The 20,554-nt window shown below is 37.8% G+C and overlaps 1 long non-coding RNA gene across 1 annotated transcript; it reads right to left on the minus strand.

Annotated features, from left to right (window-relative positions):
* Nucleotides 1–6,951: 6,951 nt before the first annotated feature.
* Nucleotides 6,952–9,893, minus strand: LOC135298004 (uncharacterized). Its single transcript, XR_010359963.1, has 2 exons — nucleotides 9,685–9,893; nucleotides 6,952–7,192 (listed from the first exon to the last, which is right to left on the minus strand). It is a non-coding gene; the product is annotated as an uncharacterized LOC135298004 (long non-coding RNA).
* Between the last annotated feature and the right edge of the window lie 10,661 nt (nucleotides 9,894–20,554).

A 20,554-nucleotide genomic window follows, 5' to 3' on the forward strand; every position in this document is an offset into this window, starting at 1 on the left:
GTAAGGTCAGTGAAGCCAGCTTTTTGCCTTAATATTCCCAATACAAGCCAGAAAATTTAGGTTTTGTCACACACAAACATCAACAGAATTGAAGACATGAAAGGAAATTTGAAATGTTCCTCCAAATATCATCTTTCTTCAGGTACATTAAACATTTGAAAGCTGTAGTTTATAGGAAAAAAAATCTTATTTTTATTTTCCACCATTCAGGTACAAAGCAAGAGAAAGAGAGAGAGGCTGGTGCAGTTCACACACAATATACTGAAATAAAGATAAAATATGCCTTTGGAATTAAAACTGGGACTTTGGAGAGCTTTACTCGATATTTATGTTTTTGAACAGGTGAGTATTTCCAAATCAATTTATCATTCAAACCTCAGGTTTCCTGCTCAAAGACCTAGATAACTAATAAAGTGTCTGAAAGAGGTATCATCAGTTCATTAGTGTAGATGTCTATTTTGATTGAAATGAATCTCTTAAACTTTCTATACTGACTATCTGTGAGAATTAAGTGGTTCAAACAATACCCATATTTTATTCAGCACTTTGAACTGCATGAGAAAAATGCAAGGGTTATGTAGGTTTGTATTTTCAAATGCAGTTTTCTTAAACACTGAGAGAAACTTTAAAATATTTTAATTAAAAGAGGTGCATATACCTGAAAAATCCCATACTCAGTCTGGTTATGGTGTTGTATTGGCTTAATTCAGGGTTAGGTTGAATTGGAATGGCCTACCCAGGGAGTTTATCAAGAAAAAACAGGATGTGGCACTTAGTGCTATGGTTTAGTTGACAGAGTGATGATTGATCAAAGGTTGGACTCCATGATCTTGGAGGTCTTTTCCAGTCTAGATGGAACTTCTATGAGTTTATTCATTGTTTCTGAGGGAAAATTTCCTGAGGGAAAGGAAGATGGGACAACTAATCTTCTCTAATTTTGCTGTTGTCCTGAAAGGACAACAAAGGAAAGGATTTCCTAATGTTTCACCAAAGAAGTCCCAGTAGAGGAAAAGGAAGGCAGTGTTATAGAAATTAGATTTCTTGGGAGCCTTTATTTATTTTAACCTTCAGGAAGTAAGTGCATGGGTTTTTTCAAGGATTTATTAACCTTTAAATTTTTCTTCTTCCTGCTTCACAAGCAGTCACTCAAGGGAGAGAAACACCTCATCAAAATACAATTAGAAGTTAAAATCGCATCTGTCTAAATCAAGGTATCAAGGTATAGAGAGAATGGAGTCAGAGGACTTAAGCAGATGTCTATGGACATGTAAAACCTGACCTCTTCAGGGAAGGCCTGAGAGCTTCCTATACAGTAGCTGTGAGTTGGCAAAGCTGTCTGCAGCAGACAGTCAGGAGACTTTCCAGGGTCTGCAACTTTAGTTATTAATTTTGCAGGAACTGTATAATGTTTTTACTATGCCCCATTGCACTTTAATAATCAGTATATTGAACTGAGGGTGACTCAGTAGAGAACTTAAAATAACTTTTCATCAGGAATGGGCCTAGATCTGTTGATTGTATCTGTTGATTGCCAGTAGTTTTATTTTTACCCCTGGCATAGGGGATACATATGTGAAAGTGCCATTGGCTATAAGAGCTCATTTGTTATTCAAGCAAACAATACCAGACATGACTGAAGGGCTCATTTTTCTGATGTGATCTATAACCAACAACACATTATCCACTGTCATTACACCTAACAACCAAAGAAATGAGTTATAGATGACAAAAAACTGACTCTGGAGAACATTTGGGAGAAGAAAGTTGATGGTTGTAAAACCACCATATTTCTGATTTTAGAGTAAAGAATAAAGAAAAATAATTATTGAAATGCAAGATGCTCATTCCCCTATGAGCGCATACACAATTAACATGGAACAGAATACCCATCGTCCCCTTTCTCTCTAATAGCTGGGTATTCTTTTGAAAGTGAGATATGAGTAGACTTTGACAGAGTCAGCCCCATAATCCTGCTGTAAAACAACTTTGAATAGGTGACTGAGTTAGCTCCCTGTGCATCTGTGAACAACATGGCACAATGGTAATTCAGAAGGCCAGGTTATGGCATTCAGACAAGAATCAGTATCTCTGGTTGTATATACAACAGTGGAGAGCTCAGTTCAAGGTGGTCAGCAGCCCTTTCTGCATCTCCTCAGTTGTTCACCTTTGCTTTTTCTCTCTCCTCTAGCACAGAAAGGTGTTTTGTCCCAACAGGTCCAAAGCAAAGCCATTGTTTGTCTACTCTGTAAGATGCTGGCATCCCTTAACTGCTGAGTTTAAAGGGACACAGATTTTTCAAGGGGTCTAACTCATGTTTAGAAATTCTCCTTCTGCAAAAGTGATGAATGTTTAGCAAATAGCAGGGTAAAGACTTTCTTTTCTACTGATTTTCCAGGACATGAAATTGTCTCCATCAGTGACTCATGGTCATTGAGAGTCAAACTGACTTATACCTTTCACAACATTCAGAAGACACTCAAAACATGAGTAACTCTTACCCACCACTATCTCAGGGTAATCACCAGCACGGCTAATTACTGTATCGTAAGGCTCTGCCACAGCATACAAGTGTGCTTAGGTCTGAATGGACAGGAACTAGGAATTCAAAAAGGAATGTAAAGGACTTTAACTCCTCATCTTCAAGTAAAATTTGTCCCAAATCATGCATGAAGGTTTATTGTTACATCAGACAGTTGTTTGGTTGCCGCAGAGAAAGAAGCTGTGGCCCTCATTTCAGTGCCTAGCAAGCCACTACTCACATGCCAGTATCCATCCTTAGAGGAAGAGGCAATTGTGGTGCTGTCTCAGTAGAAGCTAAAATGTGAACAGGCAAAGTGAGAGGCTGGAAACACTGTGCTCCGGTGGCATAGAAAAGTAGACATGCTGCTACATGCTCTAGCTAAGCAGTGCTTGAAAGTCATAAATCTCATACTTTCAGTTTGAAGTACAAATAAATTCTAATTGAGGAAGTCTAAGAAATGACTGAATTTATATATGAGCTGATGTGCATATATATGGCTGAGTCCCAAACTTCCCTCACAAACTTTCTAAATGCCCCTTGGTTATGATGACATTAAAAGTTATTGCTTGGCCCAGAGTGGTGACATTTATGACTATACTATAATGTTTCCTCTTGCGAGCAAAGGTAAAGCCAGTGTGACCACTCTCCACAGTTCTACCCCTCTAAATTGTAAAAACCCCCTGTTTTCTTGGACTGAAGCAGACCAGACATGCTTGGCTTATTCATAGCCCTGCTTTTGTTTATCAGTAATGTCTGCTCCAGGCAGGCACTGTATCATCAGGACAGGGCTCATCCCATGCCTGAGGTGGTGACCACACTGATTCCAGCTGCCCTGCTGGTTTCGCCACCTCTCTGCAGTCTCACCCTGCCCCAGGGCCATGGCACCTTGGCCATCTTGAGAATCACAGAATCATAGAATTATACAATAGTTTGGGCTAGAAAGGACCCTTAAAGGTTAACTAGCCAAATCCCCTGCAACAAGCAAGGACATCAACTAGATTGTGCTGCTCACATACCCATTCAACCTGACCTTGAATATTTTCAGCAATGGGACATCCACCACCTCTTTGGGCAACTTATTATAGTGTTTTACAACCTTCATTGTAAAAAGCTTCTTCGTCATATCTAATGTAAATATAACCTCTTTTACTTTAAAGCCATTACTGGGTTTAACCACAGCAGAGAGCTCCTCCTGCCCCTCTGTAACTTCTCCTTATGTCTATCTAAATGGCACCCAGACACACAAAAGCAATGAGGCATATGGGGGTCATCTTGACCCCTAAACATACTGTCTAATAAAAACTTTCTGTAAGCTGCCATTATGGTCCAACCTGTCAGTGCTATCTTATGATGACATTACAAAAAAGACACTAAAAGCATTACTCCTACATGCACAAGATTCAGAGACAACATTTTTCAGAAAATAGACCTTGCAGTTATCATTTCTTGGGACTCCACTATCAACTCTATAATTGCATAAATATTTCATATGAAATTTTGGTCTACTTTAGATGACAGAAAGTTTCATTACTTCTGCTACTTCTGATAGTACTGCAGGTTATTTTTTCTGTACAGAATGTGACTTTACTCCCTTAAACTGTGTGAATAAAATATGATGTCAATCTTACAGTGATAGATTTTGTAATAATTGCCCTTTCTTTGGAAGAAGAAAAATGGAAATATGAACAGGTGCTCCTTTGGGATACCAGAAACTGCGGTCAGAAGAAAACCAACAATTTTTAGAAGAAAACAAATATATCATGGATAAAGGCTTTCTGTATATAAACAGTTTGATTAATAACACTGTTGGTGTGTTCATAGAAGTGTTATAACAATTCTCTGTCAGAGATGATATATTACTAGTCAAAGTATGACTTCTACACAGGAAAGTCACCATCAGCCTCAAGACTGAAGACTTTCCCTTGTTCAAGGACAATCGGGTTAGACAAATTTGACATGCACAGGTCTGTGGGCACTGACAGAATGCATCCACAGTGCTGAGAGAGCTGGTGGACACAACAGACTATTCACAAACATCTTTGAATAGCTGTAGAGATCAGGAGAGGTGCCTGAGGATTGGTAGAAAGCAAATGTCACCCTCATCTTCCAAAAGGGCAAGAAAGAGGACCCAGAGAAGTACCAACCAACCTCACCTCAACGCCTGGAAAGGTGATGATACACCTCATTCTAGAGGTCATCTCTATCCACATGGATGACAAGCTAATCAAGAATAGCCAGCATGGATTCACTAAAGGTAAATCATGCTTTGACAACTTGATTGCCTCCTGTGATGAAATGACTGCCTGAATGAATGAGGGGACAGCAGTGGATTTTGTCTATCTTGACTTCAGCAAGGCTTTTGACACTCTCACAGCATCTGTGAGAGGTTGGAAAGATATTTTGGGATGCATGTGTGGAGAAAGGGACAAGTTGGGCCTAGCTCATGTGAGGCAGAGCCCTACCCCACACCCCTAGAGCCTGTATCCCAGCCCTGCAGTGGCTACCAATTATGGCATACCAGAAGTAATGATCCACACCTGCCCCTGGAGCATCTAACCCAGCACGTGAGTGGCCAAAGAACCAGAAATTCCACCTGGGGCAAGGGCCCAAGAAGGCAAAGGGCTATTTAAGGCTGAACAGAAGGTTATCATATTGTCTGGACACAGCCTCTCCTTGGAGTTTCTATCATGGTTGTAACCCAGAAGTGGGTAGGCATATATGTGCTTTTCTAAATATTTTCTGTATTTTTCTTCTTTTAACTACCATTTGGAATTCTTGAGTAACTTGAAATCAAAGAGGCTTGAAGTTTGCAAAGTTGAATGGGCCAAGTTAATACTTTGAGAAGTGTTTTTATGTTGCTTGACTTTTGTTCTAAACCCTTTGCCAAAGTTCTCTGATTTTGTAAAATTGCCGGTAAAATATTTTTTGCTGTTTTGACTTCTTCAGAATATCTTGTTATTATTTCTCCTATGCTTCCAACTCAGAGTACATGAAAAACCATAACCCTGTTAAAAACCTCATTGAGCAAGTTGTTTGGAGCCCTACAGTATCCTCATGGGTGAACTGAGGAAGTGTGGACTGGCTGAGTGTATAGTGAGGTGGATTGAGAACTAGCTGAATGGCAGATCCTAGACAATCATAACCAGAGACACAGGATCTAGCTGGAGGCTTGTCACTAGTGGTGCTCCTGAAGGTTCAATACAGGGCCCAGTGTTGTTTAACTTATCCTTTGGTGACTTGGATACAGGGGCAGATGGCTCCTCAGTAGGTGAATTGATGGCACAAAGCTGGGAGAAATAACAGATACACCAGGGACCATGACAGGCTGGAGAGAGAATTGTCTGAATTTCTGTGACTGCTGCACTTAGCCTTGAACTCTGTTGCTGTAGTGTTTCCTTTTTTCTACTCCTTTTTTTCATAGTTTGAAATTTGTATTTTTATAACAGAAAAAAAACCCCAAACAAATAGTTGAGTGAATAATGTCACAGAAGATGGCCCTCTACTGCCATGGAGAGGACACCCACCAATGTATGTGGGCAGCTCCCTCTGAGGAACACCATATATACGTGAAGCTGAAAGGGTATGTAATTTTGCTGTAGTTAAATCTAGTGTCTATTCTTAAAGAAAGTTTCTCCATCCGATCCTTGAGACTCTGTGATTTAAACTGTGCATCTATTGCACCCTCTCAATGCTGAGTGAGCATGTTCTGTCTTATGCAACACTTTGAAAGTCTTTCAGACCTTCAACATAGGAAGAACAGAAATCAGACTATGTCCAAACTAATTTTTAGACTCCATGAAATGTACTGATGGGTTTTCTTTTACTTATTGCCAGGATTTGCTGTCCGAGCTATTTTTTTATGAGGGTCTTTTTTATCATAGTTATGACATCCTCTGTGGAAAAGTCACCTGAGGTAAAAGAGGTGATGTAATTAAAATGTAATGATTCAAGTTCCTGACTTGTGACTGACAAAGTTAAGAAGAAAAAGAAAAAATTACAGAATTAAAAATAATTATTTTTTTTTTAAATTAAAGTGTAGCAGTAAAGATAGTGCTTCTGCCAATACACAGAAAGCAGCTGGAGTGTGGCATGTTTGGAGCTGGATCACCAGCAGAGCACAAATAGTACATCTGTGCAGATCAGACAGCCAAATGTTGTGTTTAAAGCATGCTAATTAACCAGACCATTCCTGGAATAAGGAGAAAGAAATTGCCCAAAGTGATTGCAAAATATTTAATTCTTTTTCATCTATCCATTCAGCTAAGCAGTTCACATGCCAATAAACTTTAAGCATTTTGAAAGAATGTGGATAAGTTGTCCAATTGTTGAAAGATCTGAAGATATTTCTCAAGTACTTGTAACTATCCTGAGTGTTTCTTTTTAGCTTATGGCATTGCCTTTTCCCAGCTACAGAGGGTGGATACTAAATATTAAACTGATGAAATTTATTGACAGTTCTGCAGTAGACCAGAATAATTTACATTGGCAGAAACATGTTAAAGTTACTGATTAAAAGAGTTGCCTCCAAGACAACTTTTCCAGGATACTTGAAAAACGTAGCTGTCCAAATTCTTCAAAATGGTGGTGCAACAATCCACTCCCTTCGAAGTTTTGCCAGTGGAACATGGTAAACCATAAAAGCATTTTCAATTGGTAATGTCCAACTCCGTTCTAATGAAATAAGATGAAAAAACCGCAAAACATTTGCTTTAAGAACCATTTAAGCAGTGAAAAGTGTTCATGTTTACTCCAATGTTTCAGAATAATAAAAATGGGATGCACATGATACCATCATTGCGTGTCATATAAGACATCTTGTAAAGCCATAAATAAGATGGAAATAATCTTGCACTGCCAGAAATGTCTCCTGAGGTTTCAGCCCCTCCACTTTAAAATCAAATTTCTTCTGATATTTTAATAAAAGTGTACGCTGCACATGATATTTTTAACATCTACCAACTGCATAAATACTTCAGTTATATAAGTGTTGTAGCTTTGATAATGTTTAAATAAACTTGTCCTACCTGAGAGGGAGAAACTACTCCTTTTCAGAATGATTTTATTTTAGGAAACAATTGCCTGGACCATATGTCAAAAGTATGGATTGAGATTGTTCCACAGTTAATTCACTCCCCAGCTGCAACCATAAATAGCTGCCAGTCTGTTTCATCAGCAGCCAGAATATATACATCTTCATTTCAAATGGTAAAGTCAAAGTATAGACCATCCTGGAAAGCAGTGCCAGACACTGACACTTTTTCAAGACAAATATTTTCTAACATCCATAGCTAAATATGGTACAGCTCTACAATAGACGTGTGCAGCCACATTTACTTTTGCTCAGACAGCAACAAAAGTGCATTTATAGCCAAATTATTTGCTTATTTACCTAGCCCAAAAGTTTGTATGCTTTGGATAGGATAAATAATAAGGACAATGTATTTCCTCACGGGAGGTGGGAAGATACATTGTCAGAGGGGAGTTGTTTTTGTTAATTAGAATACTAACCACAAATATATCTATACAATCCACTTCTGTTTAATTAATTTACATCTAATCAAACACAATATGAATTTCAAGTACAAAGGAATTGATCTTATTGTCAGAACTTTTCATAAATAGGGACATTTGCAATTGCCCTGGCAATAAATTGCATGAAAGCCAGCTCCTAGACACTATAAACTAACATAGCTCAGTTAATTTAAACATGGCAATATCAATTTATGCTAGCAAAGGTCTTGACCTCACACGGAGTTAAAAAACTGTGAGCAACTGTGGATAAAAAAGAAAATGTATAGGCAACTATGGTGTCTAATATCCAACTTCAGGTAATACAATATCAGCCATGTTTACTAACCCATGGAAATAAGATATAAATGCTTGCTATGTCCTCTTCATCCATATACAACACTGTGAGCTGTCCATGACATTTTAAGTTCATCTTGCAGCAAGGCTACACCATTAGTGTGCTGGTCCATAGCCACAAAGCCCACTAAACCTGTCCTACATCACATCAATTCATGCATGTGCAGTGAGTACAGAGCACATGTATGTGTGTAGACCAAAAAGAAAATTTTCAACATCAAAAAAGCTGCTAACCAAGGCCTCAAAAAGGCACAGGAATGGCTGTTGAAATAAAAGGATCTTATGACATGGTATCACCAAGGTAGGAGCTAAAACTCAGATAAATAGTCATGTGCCAAGGAGCTTTTCCTCCAGAGGAGCTACCCCTGTGCAGAGGTGCTGCTGCTGTGAAGGTTTTTGGTTATGGTGCTCACAGAATGTGGTTTTCCAGGGAGCAGGAAGCCTTGCAAACAGTGCAACTGAGAGAAGGAGGTTTCTCAGAGTTTTCATATCTGCAGTCTTTGTTTCTGCATAGTTCAGGAAAATGCTTGTTTCCAAAAAGACAGTCAGCTGAACGTAGATTTTCTACTGAAAAACAAGTTACATATGTTTTCACGTCTTTATCTGATATGCCTTTTTATCTAAAGTGCTTCAGGAATGTTGTTTCAAATCCACCATCTGCACATCACTTTGTAAGAAGAAAGCCTAATGTCTGCTTCTACAGGCCAGGCTTCCAATAGCCTAATGCAGAGTGGCACTCATGATGCCTGTATGGATATGACACTCAACTGCATCTCCAGCTCAGGAGCACTGCTCAGGTCTTTGAACTCCAGTCCCATTAAGGTGAAGTGTCCCTGGGAAAATGTAGCTTAATTAAAAAAAATAAAATTAAAGCATGTCTGCTTACTTGAATTAGCTAAGAGATAAAGCTTCAACTTAAGGAATGCCTCCAGATTAATATTTTTCTGGAATTTTCATTATAATATTTTTGTCCTGAATTGAGGAAAAAAGCAAATGTTAAAATACACAAGTTTCCTATGGGATAAAATTTCCAAATTTAGCTCTGCTGCAGGAGACATAAAAGTAAGTTGTCAAAATCCAGAAAGATATGTGTTTTCCATGTGTACTCATACTTCCATACTCCTGCATTCTCCTGACTTCTCCAAACAGATTTTTCCTACCTTAAACAGTAGGAAACAAACTTTTCTTTTCAGCCTTTATGTAGATCTGTGTGCTTGGTATTGGTGTACCTAGGCTTCTCAGACTCAATAAAAAATGTTTTAAAAATGGTTTCTCATAGTAAGTTAAAAGAGACATACCTGGTAATTCCAAGTTGCTTGCTAATGATCTGTAATTATCAGAATTGAACATCAAACCAGCAAGGTAACTTGAGAGAAGGATTCCAGCTGGTGCTCATCTGTAAGTTTCAGTGCGTTTCTTCTAAGCCTTTTGTATCTCTTCTTCTCAATTATCTCTGATCACTTGAGTGCTACCTCTGCTGCATCCTTGAAAAGAGCCATTTCCTGTTCATCCCAGGACTCCTACACTCTCAGGCATCATGGGAGTTAAACTGGTGCCAACCATGCAAATAGTTTCTCAGTTTAGAACCTTTTTATTTCTAACATTAAAAAGGAGATATACAATAGAACTAAGGATAAGATGAAATAGTCCTTCAGTAACCACAAAAGTGTCTGTTGATTCAAAGGTGTTCAGAATATCAGGGCACAAAGCAGTACTACTGAAAGCTGTTCCCTATTTCCAGTTAGGGCCTTATTCTCTTAAGGGTGTGGATGAGGGTGTGTAGATGAGAATTAACTTCATTCTAGTAAATTAATTTAAATGGCTGTGAAATTCATACTACAAAAAGGGAAAGCCAAACCAATTTTATTGATGAGAACACTGCCCAGGATGCTGTACCACACACTGTAATAGTTCTCATACCTTTGGTACATTTGCTTACTACCAGCACACCCAAAGCAGGATGAGTTTGAGGCTATCAGACCATGCTTTTGCCTGCCAAATCTGACTTAACAAGCTTCTGATGAAATGCTAAATGCATCAGTTATAAGGTATTCTCATTCCACACAGATGCTTGGGAGCTATTTCAGTTGCAATGTTTTCCTTCTAAAACCTCATTCCCCAAGTGAGAAAACCATTTGCCCAGGAAGGTTTGGAGCAAAGAAAATCTCATGGATGTGTGCTATAATTTCCCAAACAGAACATAAACCAGTAGAAATGTCCACACTTTTTTTTTTTTGTTAGTAATATTCAGTAATAAAATTTCCATAAACTGAATGAAATAAACTTCTGTGTGGAGCTAGCCTCCAGCTTTAGGCATTTACATTTCATAGTCAGTAAATACTGTGTCAGTCCCAATCAACCTGGCATCTTGCATGATCAATAAACTTGTGATGCTTTAAACAGTGTGTCTGTGATGCCTGCTGTGTGGCCAGCATACAAACCAGTTCTTCACCATCTCTTCTGTTTTATTTTGTTTTTTAACCCTGTTCAAACAATTAGAACAGTAGATTAGGTATATGTTAGGCTGCCATCTGAACACCTGCATCAGGCAGATGTAAGGGACAGTTTGCTGAGGTGCCAGGCTGTGACAGGCACTGCTATCTCCCTCCTTTGCCAGGTCAGGTGTCCTCAGAATGTGGAATAAGTCCCAGCATGTGATGCTCAGTAACCAGAGAGTCAGACACTCAGTCTTGCTCATAAACTGATGATACAGTTAGACTTCTTATTTCTTTTTGACCTGCTTACTAAACATTAGAATAATTAAACATTCTCTACAGGTGACTACATTACATTTGCAAAGTTAGAGTGCAATGGAGGTCTTTCAATTCTGATTCTAAATATGGGAAATGGAATCAAGACCCTTAACAAGTAGAATGGATTTTTACTGTGAGCTGAAACAGGAGTAAAAGGACATTTCACATCAAAGGAAACTTATTTATAAAAACATTTTATATGACCCATTAGTTAGTCAAATATCAGCCCAATGCCACCATTTCCCCAAAGCAAAATATATGAGTTCACCATTGTTAAACCAAACCAAAAGCCAAGACTGAAATCAAGAGATAAGTGATAAGCAATTCTACTTCAGTTTCCAACCATGTGGCAGCATATGAAGACGAATAAGAGTCATCATGACATACTTTGGTATGTTCTTTGGCAAGTTCTTTGGAACTTTGGTCCAAGATTTTTTTTTTTTTTTTTTTTTTTTTTTTTTTGCATAGCAGAGCACATTAAATTAAGAAGTTTGCCAAGTACACTCCTAGTTATGTATGTGGTGGTGTGATAGTTAATTCTATGACCTCAGGAATGCATTTATACATGCATTCATACATACTACTCACACATAAGTTTGTCATAGAAGAACATTCCCATTGTGAGAACAAAGTGTCTCAACAATAACACCTCTATTTATTGAGAGTGTATCTCCTCAAATCACTCATCCTTTCAGACCTCAAGAATAATTATATTGGTTTCAGGTATAAAAGTGTGAAAATCATAGAAAGAAAGTGTCCATAAGGTTGTCTAGCCCATCCCCTTGATAAAACAAGATTTAATTTTGTCCTGCTTGCTATCTTGTGTCTAGTAAAGTGCAATTCTTCAGCAACAATTTCAGGTCTTCAGCTGTACATATGGAAGAACCATACACTTTTATTCCACGACATGATGCATTTGCAGCCTTTCTTTCCTCTCATTTGATCCCTTTTAATTAACTAAAAAGAAAACTTTCCACATAATATTTAAAGATTTCCTTAGTTATATGGACTATTTTCTAAAGACTTTCTTAATCATGATAGGCCAGATTTAACTTTTCCACAAAAATATTGTTTTTTAGATCTCCACTTGTAACCACTGTTTCCTAAATTTCTTTAGGCACCCTGAACCAACGCCACTAAATCCATTAAATAAACACCAAGAACCTGGTACAGAGTAGTTTCTACATGTTTATCTATGGTTTTTTGATTGCGTTCCAATCAGATCTTGATCAAGATGAGAACAGAAAACATAAAAATTAAAATAACTTTTGGTATATTTACTCATGCTTGTGCCTGTTTACCTGCTCCTCGTTGTATGCTAATACATTATTCTTGAACAATATTTTCAAATGGAAACAAAATTCTTGTGGAAAAATGCATATTTGTGAGAACTGGTATTTTCACTGGGACAAATTACATTTTTAGAAGGAAAGAAATAATTTATTTTGAATATGGGGAAATGTTATAAAAACCTGTTTTAATTAAAAATTTTCAGAAGTGAGGGTTTAATCATCAGGAGGGAAAATGGCTTTCCCCTGTCTTCCCTTGTGACTTATCTTAATGAATGTCTGTTTCTTGCACAGATATAACCTGGACAAATTACACTCTCAAAGGATAAGTGCACCAGTCGGTAAAACTGCTACCACACATCCCCTGCCATTTATAAAAGAGCTTCTTTCCTTCCAGATATTTTTGCAGCAACTGGTATTTTGAAGTTGCTACTGTTAATTTTTGCTGCGAGGGTGGTGAGGCACTGGAACACACTGCCCAGAGAAGTTTTGGTTGTGCCAACCCTATCAGCGTTCAAAGGCCAGGCTGGACAGGGCTCTGAGCAACCTGGGATGGTGGAAGATGTCCCCGCCCAAGGCACAAGGGATGGATTTTTAAGGTCTCTTCCAAACCAAACTATTTTATAATTCTCTGATTAATCTCTTCTATTTGCCATGTTCTATAGATTGAAATTACCTATCAGACTTTAGTTCAGTGAAGACTGTCCTGCCTATCTCCCATCCAGCTCACAAACAACTTGATAAATCTTGCCAAATGTTTTGTCACAGACTCTGATAATCATTTAGCCTAACCAACTGGCACTGTAACATCATAACTAATCAGAGATTTCTTCTTCAAATAAAAAGTACCATATCTCAGCATGGTCTCCATCTTGTCTTTCTTTTTTCTCATTTGGCAGCAAAATAATTTATGAGAAGATCATCTCTATCCTTTGAGCTGATCTGTTTTCCACATCTCTACTCCTTGACGTGACTCTTGATTAAAAAAAAAAAAAAAGAGATTTTATTTTCATCTGTGTTATCATCAGATAAATAAATTTGTAAAGTTAGAGAGTTTGTTTAAACAATCATTCATTCCCCATCCTACATTGTATTGAAAATGTTATAGTCTAGCTCTCACGAAATTTCTAATTTCTGAGGTTTGTTTGTGTTTGTGAAGGGAGAATTACTTGTTTTCCTTTGTATCACAATTATTAAGGGGATGTTCTCAGTCCTATTTTAAGGTTGCCCAAGGGTTTGTCATATTGTCCTGAGCAGCAGAAAGCTTTCTAAATCTCTTTGGTCTCTATCCTAACATTCTTCTGAAGTCCTGTGGGAACTTATTTTATTTTTCTTCATTGGGATTTGAGAAAGGCTATCGTTTACAAGCCAGTGACAGATGAGTCTGTTCTTTTTTTCAGGGGCTGACAAACACAATTCTGACCAGAATGTACCAATCACAGACTTCCCAACGTTACTTTGATTTAACTGGAGGGTTGAAAAATGTTGGCATCAGTTCTGCAGTGCCTGTTCTCCTACTGAGCAGCTGTATGCATTTTAAAAGGCCAATTCAGTTGAAAAGATATTACAATGAAAGTAAATCTGAACCGACACTTTTTTCCTTCAAATTCTTGCTAACATTTTCCACTTTTTACACAAAAACAAGCTGTTAAAATTTATTCAATAACCACTCAAAACCTTTTAGAATGAAGATTTTCTAGTGCAGCAAGGTATGTGCAGACATTCATTTCATCTGATTTGTGCATTGCTGCCTTGACTTCCAGCTCAGCACCATACATGGCACCACGGTGTCCCATCATGTATGTATGAGACTCACTACACATTTTTTACATTTTATAACTGCAGAAGATACTAGAACTATGTGACAATGATTATTGATTCCTAATTTTTTAGGACTCTCTTGTGCAAACCCAGTTTAGAAAACAAAGACCAGATTGAGTCAAGTAAGGGAAACCCAGCTGGCAAAGGCAGAAAATGTATGACAAAACATGTGCTTTCATTTGTATAAGCACACAAAAACCATAAACACACCTGTAAGCAATTGCTTTTCATTATGGCTCTTTATCATCTCTGTTTCCAGTGGTTCCAATGAAACTTCTGTTGTGATAAAGTAGTTTGTTCACGTGTCCCTGCCAGTAGAGATGACATTCTTCCCACCATCAAATCTGACTTTTGCTACTCTTTTCACAAAATTAAAATAAGGTCCCATGTTGTCCAGTCTGTCTCACACACAGCTTTAACACATGCAGATGTGACTTGAGAAATGCTAATTGTCCTCTTGCTTAAAGAGACTCTCCTAATGATTTCAATTATAGGCAATTTCAGTGCTCACCAGCAAAAACTGCAGCTATTTCTTGAAGCACACTGTAGAAAGTAATGTGCTGGAAATCCTTATTAACACTCAGCTTTAACTTTTGGATTATGTGCAGAAAAAGAGGTAAAACATCCACATTTATGGGTTTGGTCCAGTCTGAAAAATAATTAATTCCCCTTCACCAAGTGTGAATGGATAATTCAGAAGCAATATAAAATCCAACCTGCCCAGACTGTCAGCTAACTGGAAATACAGGTATCCACTCTCTGTAGGTTCTCCTTTCAGCACTTTAACTTCCATTTCCCCTCAGTTTCCCATTTGATTTATGAAAAGAGCTACCTGGTAATCTCAATGACAGAAACAAGCCGCAAACATACCAACTTCTGTATCAGTGGGAAGAGTTTTACATATGTTGAAGAAGTTTGTGTTTGGGCAAACCATCCTGTTCCCTGGTGTTAGGAAGTCTGGCAGAGTATTCATAACATTATTTTCATCAGCGTAGATACAGTACATAACCCAGTGTGGAAGGTGTAGCAATGCACATGTACTATGCATATCTTGTGTTATTACATTGAGAACTGCTCTTGGGTTTTTAAAAACAACATTATGGTCAGCTAAGTAACTACCTTCTCTGTTTATATTGAAGACATATGGGGCTTGCTTTAGCTGCTGATGATTTTGCTATTGTTTAACCCTATTGACATTGGAGGCAATACGCTCTGAGAGTGTAAACAGGACACTCCACATACACTTTTGAAAAGTTGTGCTATTTCCAGTTACTAATGCTGAGTTACTAACCAGAAAGGCCAAAGGCTTGCTTTCAAAATCCTAGATAAGACTGACTTTTGTAAGAGAAGAAAGTAACCTTTTCTACTTAATATAATAATCCAGATTATGCTGAAGCTATGAAGAGAATGCATGAAAGTCTGTAATATCAGTGGTCAAATGCGTGGTGTTTACCATATTCAGAATATCTCAGTACTTTAAAAAAGGTGATGCCAAGAGATTTTATACCTTCTTGCTACCTTGATAATGACTGTGACCCTCTATGGCCCTTTGGAGTGATGTAGGACCCGCCATCTATGGCAACAAGAGCTACTTCCACCAAAACACACCAGAAAATTTGCATAGCCATGTGTAATGGACTCTCTCATAGCTGTTCCTTGTCAAAGGTCAGAACAGGGTTTCAGTCACCAAGGCATTGAAGGCAAGCTCCCTTGAGATCATAAACTGAAGTGCAGAACCCTTCTCAGAACAAACACACAGCCTATTCTCCCTCCCCTGTTACCTGCCAGCTCTCAAACCCTTGCTCTGGAGGAGGCAATCTTCCCACTGAACATAAGTACTAACACAAGTACACAGGTCCAGAGAACAGTGAGAAAGCTCCTGTTTTCCTTCCCAGTTTGTGAGGCAGCAACCCTTTCGTCAAGTCACCAGGAACATGCCCATGACTGAACTGAAAACCGTGGCAGAACCCTCTTCAAAGAGAGTGGAGATGAGTCCTCAATCACAGACAAAGCCAAAACCATGTTTGTCCTAGGCACATGCTTTGTCTGGGAAAGAATACGGAGTCTCAGTCCCTCACGCAAACCTGTCCTGGCTGCAGGAATTGCTGCGCTGGAATTGCCCAGTCTGCTTCATACTAGACCCAAAGAACAAAGTATGTCAAAGTTGATGAAAAGTGATTAAATCTTTTTCCTGTATAGATCAGTTTAATAGTGCACAAGAAGGGCACACTGCAAGGTCTTCTTCCATCCCTGAAAAGCTTTGTATTATCCCAAGACCTTCCAAACATCACTGTGCTTGGTACAAGCACAGTTGAAATCTTTGCAGGTAATGCAGAATTTGTACATGTATGTACCATCATTAGGGGAAGAAAAGCAAATTAAAGGCTCAGAGACGGGTGAAATATGAAATGTTGAGACACTCATACATCCATAAAATTAGAATGAAATCCAGAATTCACTTAAGAAGATTTAACAAAATCAGAAAAAAAAGCTTTATTTATGTATTTTCAAGTGGGAAAAAAACATCATAATGGTTGCCCATAAAACATATCAAGTGACTGAAAAATAAAAAAAAAACCCAAAACCAAAAACATTACTTCAGCAGTTGCTGTATTCTTTGGGTATTTAATGTGAGAAAACCGTATCTGTTTATCTAGAGTAAAATTGGCAAGTTTTTAAATGAAATTTTGCCAAAAGCTTTCGTTAACCATAAAATATGAGAGCATAAGAACATGCGCCATGCCTTCTGGGCAGAATACTTATAGGAACATAAATCAGGAGTTACTTCAGAGAAGCTGAAAAATAATTCTGTACAAAAGAAGATCAAAGCCAGAGTGCTCCAAGCTGATTGTGGCACAGGTGTGTGTGTATGCCTTGTGTCTTGGCTCTTTCCTGATCATATAATTTCAACAGACAATTACCAAGAGCCTGTCTACTCAACAAAAAACAAAAATGTATGTTGCAAAAATGAAGAGGCCACACCTCATGAGCTTGGCATCTTCATGTCTTTTCAACCCTCTGGCTGTGTCCCGTGCTGACTAAACAGGGCCCATGTGTTTAGCAGGTTGCTTTTCTACCAGTACTTCTAAGAAAAGGTCTACAGAGCTAAAGCAGCATAGATGCTTGCAACAGATGTTTGGCTTAAGACCCTTTCTTCTCTTTGCTCTCTCCCTCTTTGCTCTATAGAGAAATTATAACTGACCTATAACTAAAAGTGTTAAAAGCACTTAATGCCGAATCACCCTTATTTGCAACACCCATTTTCTTTATGAATGGCTGAAATTTTCTTGAAGCCTTCAGTGATAGAAAAAAATCACATTTTTGATTTGTCATGAAGACTTGGGAGTAGAGTTTACCTAAAGCCTAGTCAAGATGAGCTAACTCAAATAAACTTTTGCACAGTAAACAAAATAAAAGAGAATAGTTATTTCTTCCTGTTTGTTGCCGCTTGTTCACCCACCTTCCCGAATATCCTGTTTTGCAGGTCAGGACTTGTGTCAGATGGTTGTGTAGTATGAATTACAGTGCCACTCCTCACTGACCAGAGGGACAAAGGCAAATGGAATGGGCTGTATGTCTAGCAAAGGGCTTTAGGTGATCTTAGAATACCCCAAAGATACTGAGAGCTGTGGGAGGGTTTGGGGAAAGCCAAACCACTTCTGACCACTTAGGTTGAGAAATAGACATTTTTATAGGGAGCAAGGTTAACCTCCTTCTTTCTGGTCTTTCAGATCTCAGACAACAAACATAAATGATTTTTGGGAATAAAGGAGTTGAACCACAGCTAAAATTTTTTCTTCCATTTAAAAATCTGTTTAAGCATTGTTTTTTTTCAAGAGACATGTCACTGTTAGCCATGACTTTATATATTCTTCCCATGAATATCAATTTGCATTGGCCACTAGCCACTTCTGCAAAAGAGCCCTCTTTGTGACTACCAGATCAGAAACACAATCATTTCAAGATGTGAAGTGCAAACTCACAGGGTGGAACTGTGTCAGAAAACACCCTGTAACATCCTGTAGCAATAACACTGTCCTGACAGGCTTTAAACAGAATTAAGTATTCTCTTAGCTCCAACACTCTTAGCTCTAGTTCTAGCACAAAAAACTGTCTCGTGTGCACGAGCTAATTTGACAAAAATGTGACTCTTGGCTCAGGCTGGCTCTGGATCAAACCTGCCCTGGTAGGTGAGACAGTGAAGTACAGAGCTACTTCGTGTGGAAGCTCAGACTGAGACAGAAGTTTGGCTACAAATATGGCATCACTCAGACAAGGTGAAAACATTTTGACAGATGAGTTTTAGACCAGAAATATCAATTTCCTTCAAAATAAAAAGTCTCAAGAGAATGTGTTTATTTTTAAGGCACTTATCTGCAAGTGTCAAAATATTTGCATTTTTTTCTTTACATTTTGACAGCATCAAAATATTTTATTTAGATACAGCAAAAAAAATTTTTATTCCCTCAGCTGGTTTTATGACATTCATTTTGACACAGCATAGTAAAATTAGTATTTACTATAGCGGATAATTTTATATTATTATATGTCAACATAATCATAAACTGCTGTCAAAACATTTTAATGTTTTCCAAGTCTTCATTCCTCCATGATTTTAAGACATTTGGTTTGCTTTAACTCATGATTAAATAAATGAGGAAATAACATAATTTCTCAGTGAAAAAGAATTCTTTTTTGTAAACTGCTCAAGAATCTGCAACTTTATTTTGTAATGCTGCATTTCAAATAGTGTGTCTAACAATAAAATCTTCCTCTATGCAAAAATAACTGGAAATTATCCCTTATAATGACATAAATAAAGGAAAGTTGTGAAAAGATAAATCTTTAACAATGTTGTTTTTCTTTCACACATGAAAAGACCTTGAGTTTGAGGACAACATAGTGGTGGACTAGAAAAATTCTGCATTTTGAGGAGATAGATGAATACTAACTGAAGATTAACTTTGTTTCATTCTAGTTAGCTTCGAAATAGCTGTTACAAGAGATCTGAACTCTGAATCCCCACTGTCACTATTCCCATCTGTTTCTGAGGGGGGCTCAGCTGTGAAAGCTTATGAAGTGTAAAAGTTTATAAAGGAAGACAAAAATATTGCAAATTAATAAAAGAAGACATTTCTGATGACAAGTTGTTGAATTTAAAGTTTTTGTTACTAAAAATCTTGTCTATTTTTCTACGTTCTATTTTAAAGTAATGTACACTTGTAAACATATAAAAGCAAATATTTTTAAAAGTGTAAAGCCATTCCTAATCAAATTACCTCCCTAAAAAGCTAAATTTCAGTGTTTTCCCCTACCCAAAATTTGATAAGCCTTGAGAAGTTGGAGAAAAAGAGCCAGATATTTTTCACACTCTCAGTCACTGAATAGGTACCAATGTAGAGTAGCATCCTTGACATTTTTGAACAAAAAAAAGAAAAAATTGTAAGGGTGGTTTGAATGTATAAGTATAATTTCTCTTTGATTTACTGTTCTTTCAATTTCCAGAAGTGAGGACAAGCATTTTAAGAGAAAGCAATTCTTAAGGCAGAGTTGATGACATCATGCAGAAGAAAAAAAAAGTTGCACATTCTTGTAAGATGATAGCAACCCTTCTGTTTACATGTCATAGTCCTGGAGATGGTATCTTGCAAAATGTGAGGTAAACTCCAGTTACTGCAAATAAAACAAATGTTTTTTCTAAAGAGGAGAAAAATGTTGCAGAGGATTACACCCTGCAAGAAAGATGTTGTGTAGGGTGTTATGTCCCCTTTAGATCCATCACACTGTTTCTGTGTTCCTTACTTGGAACCAGGCTGGCAACCTCAACCAGTCTGTACCTGAGGGAGCAAATGCCTGCTGTAAGTAACCCATCTTGTTAATCTACTTGTCAGCTTTCACTATAAAAGATAAAGGAAAAAGAAGGGTTTAGCCACTTTTTCAGGCCTTGGGCCAGCATACTGATTATTCTAGGAATGTTTCACCATCCAGTAAAACCAGGACTAAAATGGACAAACTTTCCCACAGATTCTGCCAATGTGCTTGAATTCTGCCTATAATAACAGTCCTGCTATTCCCAGTACCAGGCCTTTTGTGAGCAGACAATCTCAACTCAGGCCAAATTACATAAAAAATAAAAATGTGCACTGAGATGTAAATTTTAACTTCATTTCCCTTTTGTGTTTTTTCTCAGATATCTACACAAACAGTGCTAACCTCTCCAACAGCACAACTAAAGCATATGTCTTTAAAACAAATGGGAACTGCTTGCAGCCAAGGAAAAGCAGTTTAATTAGGTAATAATATTT

Source organism: Passer domesticus, chromosome 3 (genome assembly GCF_036417665.1).
Source record: "Passer domesticus isolate bPasDom1 chromosome 3, bPasDom1.hap1, whole genome shotgun sequence".
Classification (NCBI taxonomy): domain Eukaryota; kingdom Metazoa; phylum Chordata; class Aves; order Passeriformes; family Passeridae; genus Passer; species Passer domesticus.